Genomic DNA, 6,805 nt, shown 5'->3' on the forward strand with positions numbered 1-6,805 from the left:
TAATGAATTCGCTTTGTCATACCCACATTTTTGGATCTTTTCATTGGATTTAAATCTAGTTACTTTAAAACTCTATTCAATACTGCCTAAAATTGTTTCCATTATAAGCATGATTTTTTAATATATATGTTTATTGTTAAAAAAGTCAAAAGTTACAATTTTTAATTATAAATATTTGACAACATTTTTTAAAATTTTAATTACATTTGAAGAATTCGATTATAAATACTATTGTATGCATAAAGAATATAAAAAATTATGTTAAATATAACTATAAATTTGAATATAATATCAAAACTAAAATTATTTTATTTTTGGGTAAGAACCGTCAATGATTGATAGCCTTCAACCGTGTGTGAAGGAAAGTCCAAAGACTATTCTCATCCTTATCAAGGGAGATGCCACCTATCTCTCATTTTCGACAAACAAAAACATTTTTGTTTTAAATTTACATAAAAAGTAAAATATATGATATTTGAACCTAGTTTTATTTAGAAGGCTAAAGTTAAGATTTATTTGTAAAGATAATTTTAACATAAGTTTTGATTAGGTTAAAATAGGTTTTGAAAGGTCCCAAAACCTTATACATAAAATCTAAAAATATTACAATATAAGGCCCAAATACAATAGTGTGATTCACCAAACAAAGATAGGGAACAACCAACAAAAGTTTATAATAAATATCAAGTCTAATATTAGGCATTTTGTCATTGATAAAAATCCTTATACAAACTATAGTTATGCATTTTTTCACATATGTTCCCAACAAATAAATGCAATTAAAAGACAAACAAGACATCGTAAAAAGTAAAGTTTAATCTTTTGACTATTGCAACACTTGCACTCTAATCTAGCCTCTAACTATTGCAACACTTGCACTCTACTCAATCATCACGCACTGTACTTGTTTGTGCATTAGTAGCCCATTCAAAGAATCCACATCCATCGTGTCCCTACAATAGAAAATCTTCATTAGTTCCTAGTATAATAATTATTTATTCATTATGCTAATTTCTAAGAAAATTAATAATGACCTTTTTCTTATTCGGGAAAGACCAAAATTTATGCCCAAGATTCTTTTTTTTGTTGGAGATTTTCAACAAACAAGGGTCGGCACTACATTGACATGTTGGCATATTTATTAAAGCCATCAACCCTGCAACATAAAAATACATTAGTTATATGAAAATACACATACTATAATAAAAGTCTTTTAAATCACTATACAAAATCTTTATAATCATTATTAAAAGCCTATTTAAATATCAATTTATATAGTCGAGGAGTCATTCACAACAAAATACATCACTGCATCTATTATAATTTGAAATTCGATTGGATCATTATATCAAGTGATATGAAATCATAAAAATGGTAAGTATAGCATCTCCTACTACTACATTATTAATGGGAGTGAAGAATCAAACAATAGGTTTCTGAAAAATGAGAAAAAACATGACTAGAAAGAAGATATCAATATTGTGCACACCCAAAAAAAAATGGCATTGTCCAAATTAAGACATTATCCATAAGAGCCAAGCAGCACAAGAGTTAGTAATGTTGATGTAGATATTACTAAACAACACAACAGTTAGTAATACTGATAGGAGTCAAATAGTACAAGTGAATATTACAGTCAAATAGAAAAAGAGTTAGTAATGTTGATAGGAGTCAAACAGCACAAGTGAATATCACAGTATTTTGCATTTTACCCAAAAAAAAAATGTGAAGCGTCCTAGACACCATACAAACTATTTGACCAAATGCCTATCCAAATAGCTCAATAGAAGTCGAGGACTAATGTGTAAAGAATTTGGTACCAATAGCTATCAAATCTACAAATAATTCTATGATTAATGCAAATGACTAAGTCCACCATGTGGGTTAATATATAAGAAGAGTAGGTACAAGCATCTTTCAATATTTAAACAAGCAAAGGCAATGAATAATTTTCCATATATGCATTTCATAAAGTCATAAAAAGCTAATAAAAATATGTTTTCAGCTGATAAAAATATGTTTTACTACTGATAATATCATAAGGCATGCTATGAAGCAGTCAAATATAAAGGTCACTATAATTCAAAATACTTTTAACAAAAACTCTAGAGTCCTCCATACTTAAGTTGTATGTATTTGACTCTCTCCCCCTCGATCATTCTCAAGAAGCCTCTTTCTCTTTTGGTTTCAACCAAAAAATCATCATAGGACTTTATCATTGAATCTTCACTAAGTCCATGAATGCCTTTGAGGGCATCATATATTTTCTCTCCAACAGGTTCAGAATCCTCTTCATCCACTTTGACAATGTAAGGCTTTAACATGCCCTTGTGGATCCTATTCATGGCTTCACAAATGGTATCCATCGAATCAGCCACACTCGCCTTCTTTCTCTCTCCCTTCCTTGATGAAGATGGTGATATTCTCTAACTACCACTTGCACTTGATTGGTTGGATTGAGCAAAGTCTTCATCCAAATGACTATCAACATCAACTAGTATACTGAAATCCCCAACATCATCAAGATCAATGGCCTCATCCATAATGTTCCCTTCCTTCATCTCCTAAGCCATGGTAGTTGCATTACCTTCTGCCATGTCATTTCCCACAATGAAGGCTAACTCATTATAGTATTGGAATGGCTTCCTTTTATACACACTTGCATTTTTTAATTCTTTCCTCTGCAAATTGGGAAACAATTAAAATGGTTAGTTGTCTTTCAATACTAAATTTGCAAATATAAAGTTATATGTAAAAAAAATAAATATTAAATACCATTTTACCTTCAACAACTCATTCCAAACATTGTCTTTAGCATCCACACACTGTGTACCTTCATTCCATGCAAAGCCACTTGTATTTTTTAAATCTTTCATTACTTTAAATCCTGCTTTCCATATTTTCAATTTATTCTTCAAATTATCCTTGGTCAAATTTTCCTTCAGCTCATCATTGAACTACCTTTCAATGGTAGTCCAAGCTTCCTTTTTGAAACCACCTTCACCTTTTTGACCTAGTTGTACTTGCTCTTGAAGTAACTCATGGAATTTGTGCTCCATATCCCTTGTCCATAGCACCCTATTCGTAGAAGGTACATTATTGACTTGTGTTTCTTGAGCCATGCTAAGGAACATAACAAAAATGGGTAAAAAATACTCAACCATATAATATTAGACATTAATAATGTATATGGAAAAATGAAGATGGTCAAATAAATAAACATAATACAAACCCACATCAATCAATATGCATATAGCCACATTATATATCCAAAAAATTCAACATAGATTGCATCAAATATGAAAACTAAATATCATAAAGTACTCTTTTTGAACTTTAATGCTAAATGATTCAGAGATTGTGTCTTGCGTTCTCTCTACAATGCATTAAAGATGTAATGTGAAGTGCATTGTGCTAGCATTGAATGTATCTGCATTTGGTTTGACAAAATTTTGGAAAGATGGATAACCTATAGGTAAGTTTAACAAAATCAATATTCAGCAAGGAAAACTCATAACCTACAAGCTCTAGTCTTCAATTCAAATGCATGTTAAAATTAAGCTGAACCCCTCAATAGCAATATGCATCTTACAGAGTTGGAGAAGCTCAAGGAATCAAGTTTTAAGAGAGAACATAAAACAACACCAACACCCTTAAATTCAATAACTTGTTAGTAAATAAAACAACATTAGTAGCACAAATAGCTTAGCTTCCTAACATAGTTCACCAGAGCACTATTATAGTGTGAGTTGAAGCACTTTGTATGCTAAAAGGTCATGTTCAAAATGCAATGGACATGCTCTAAATCAATATCGCCCAAGTTCTAGCCCTTGATAATCTGGAAAGAATCACTGATGCTCTTGCAGCACTTATTCACAAGGATGCAACCCTTTTAACAAGAGTGTTTTTGTACCTCTATTTGTTTAATGTCAAGATGAAGACTAACAATTAACTAAGAAAGTTCAATTTCTTAAAATGAAACAGGTATGTTAACAATGAAAGGGAAAGAAAACAGCATGTTGCAACTAATATGTAACCTTTGCTTTCTCTATTATCAATTAAGACTACATACACTTTCGTCATTTAGTTGACCTACTTAGCTAAGTTGTTTATGCTTGTTTATGGATTCTCTGTATTATATGCATCTATAAATAAAAATAAATCTACATACTTATAGATGCACACATGATGAAAAGGATAACAATGCATAGACTATGCAGGTTTATGTACTGCAAATTATAGTCTTGGCACCTAAAAATTAAGTTTATGGAGATATCATCACAAAAATGGAACAAAATTAGGGGCCAAATTTTCAATTCTTAAATGCTTGAAACCTAAAGTAATATAAAGTAAATAGTAGAGCACAGTCAATATCATAGTTGTAAAAGTTGTATGCCTTTATTAATCTAATATATTCAGAAATACAAAGTTCTTCTAAAGTCACCTTAACTCTTAAGTTGTTGGAAAATTCATCACTTTTGACATATGTTATGGTGTCCCATCAATTTCATGTTTCGTAACATACAAGGAAATCCATTGGATACTTCTCGTTATTGTTGTCATATGAACCCCGTTGGTAGATTTTAATATTCAGTGATAAGAAGATTCTTGTGTAAAAGAAGGGAATATTTTAATGAGGTTCTTTAAATAGCACTAGAAGCAAGGAATCTAAATATGAAACTAATGACCTTACTTGTAGCACAAAATTCTCGTAGCATACTTGCAATTTTTTTCTTTGTTCACTGTAAAAGATCATCAAATTTTACTACTAATGAATGCCCAACAGTGCACAGAATCATGTTACATTTTCATGTTTTTGTTCTTGTAACTACTCATAAATTCAACAACCACTTGTTACTTTCCCCACTGCAACATTGATCAGTTTTCTATATCCATAATATCAATACTCAATTCTTTCAGGCTAAACATGTATGAAATAAAAAAGGAGTTGTACATTACTAACACATGAAATCCAACTCTAAAATTTGTGGTCTACCATAGAAGCCCATAGCTATATGTCACAATAAGTGTCCATCCAAACAAATGGACACTGATATATAAATGAATACTATAATTATTTTTCTTAGATTGCTAGCAAAACTTGGATTCTAAAAAAGTTTCCCTCAAAATGTTTTTTCCTCCATGCCAATCTAACCCTAATTCATTTATACTCTACTGATGAGAAACTTTGGTAGCTTTCAATTACCTAAAATCTAATATGTTCTCAGTAGCCAAAATTGTGCTAATATGAAAACACATTGTAGAGGTAGATTTGTTCTCAATGTTAAAAGAAATAGTCAGTTGCACGTATTATTGCAATAAATATATTTTCATGACTGAGACTATAATAATCTAATTATAGTTTAGCATACATTGAGGAATATAACAATAGGAAATAATTCAAGTACTTTAATTTTTTATTATAGTTATTTATTTTCTTTGAAGGAGAGAGCGTGCAAATGCCTGCAACTCAATTGGGTCTTCTGGTGGGTCTCCTTGTGAGGAAGGAGTCATTTGAAGGGTTTGAAAGTGTCTTGGAGGGCTTGACATATAGCCACATTTTGTATCCAAAAAATCAACATAGATTGCATCAAATATGAAAACTCATTATCATTGAAGACACTAGTCACAAGAAAATAGCGTATGCATTGAATTACAAATCAAAGAAATAAATATCATAAAAACTCACACTAGTCAATATGCTTAAAAACCACATTATAATGATGATGAAAATGTCCCATATAATTCATTCATTTGAAATAACACACAAGTGTCAATATATATATATCAAAAATATCTGCCAATATATATTCTACAACAAAATGTAATGTTCCAACTACAACTAAGCCCGTGCTCTATCTTCCCACATCCTCTGAGCTATTTCATCTCAAAAGTTTTTTAATCATCTCTATCTCACTGAGTCATCCCATATGTCTCAAGTATGGGTATATTTATCCCATCACGCTCATCCTTTTCAGTTTCAACTTCACAAGGAATGTCATCCTCTATCGTAATAAAGTTGTGCAAGATGCAACATGATAAGATAATCTTAGTCTGTGTCATTATTTGATACAATGTTGCATGCCTCAAGATAGGAAAATGTTGCTTCAGAATGCCAAATGTATGCTCTATTATATTCTAAAGTGAGGAGTGTCGGTGATTAAATAGCTCTCATGGAGAGTTAATCAAATTTTCTCTGCAAAACTCCTTTAGATGGTAGCATGTACACCGATAAGGGGCAAGAAATCTAGTTACATTTGGATATCTTGCATCAACCAAATAAAATTTACCTACACAAATGTACCAAAAGTATATTGATATAACCTTGACACGTCTCTCATAAAATCAAAGGAATTAAACATTAACAAGTTGATTGCACATACTGGGGGAAACTAATAGTGGATCTGATCTAGACAAAGCAGAAGCAAGAACATGACTATCTGCTGTAGACACTTCCCAACCAGCAAGAATGTATTGAAACTTATAATCAAAGGAACACACACCCATAACATTCTGCGATAGGTTGCCTTTTCTATCATGATATTTAGCTTGGTTGTTGACATCAATAGTAATTGGTATATGGGTCCCATCTATTTCTCCAATACAATCCTACAAATCATGAATTTGCATTAAAAAACATACTATTATGAGTAATAATCAACATACAAAATATATGGCAATAGGAGATGTACCTTGAAGTAGGGATCAAAATGTTCCTTCCCAAGAATTTGAGGAGGAGTGTTTGGCTCACCGAGCAACATATAGCTAGCATGGAGTGCTTAGATAGCCCTCAAGACCTTATGAA

General features: G+C 31.3%; 1 pseudogene; it reads right to left on the bottom strand.

Annotated features, from left to right (window-relative positions):
• Positions 1 to 299: 299 nt before the first annotated feature.
• Positions 300 to 429, bottom strand: LOC149548035 (U6atac minor spliceosomal RNA; annotated as a pseudogene).
• Between the last annotated feature and the right edge of the window lie 6,376 nt (positions 430 to 6,805).

This window comes from Cupressus sempervirens, chromosome 7 (assembly GCF_028749045.1).
Source record: "Cupressus sempervirens isolate cs-2001-9-10 chromosome 7, ASM2874904v1, whole genome shotgun sequence".
NCBI lineage: Eukaryota > Viridiplantae > Streptophyta > Pinopsida > Cupressales > Cupressaceae > Cupressus > Cupressus sempervirens.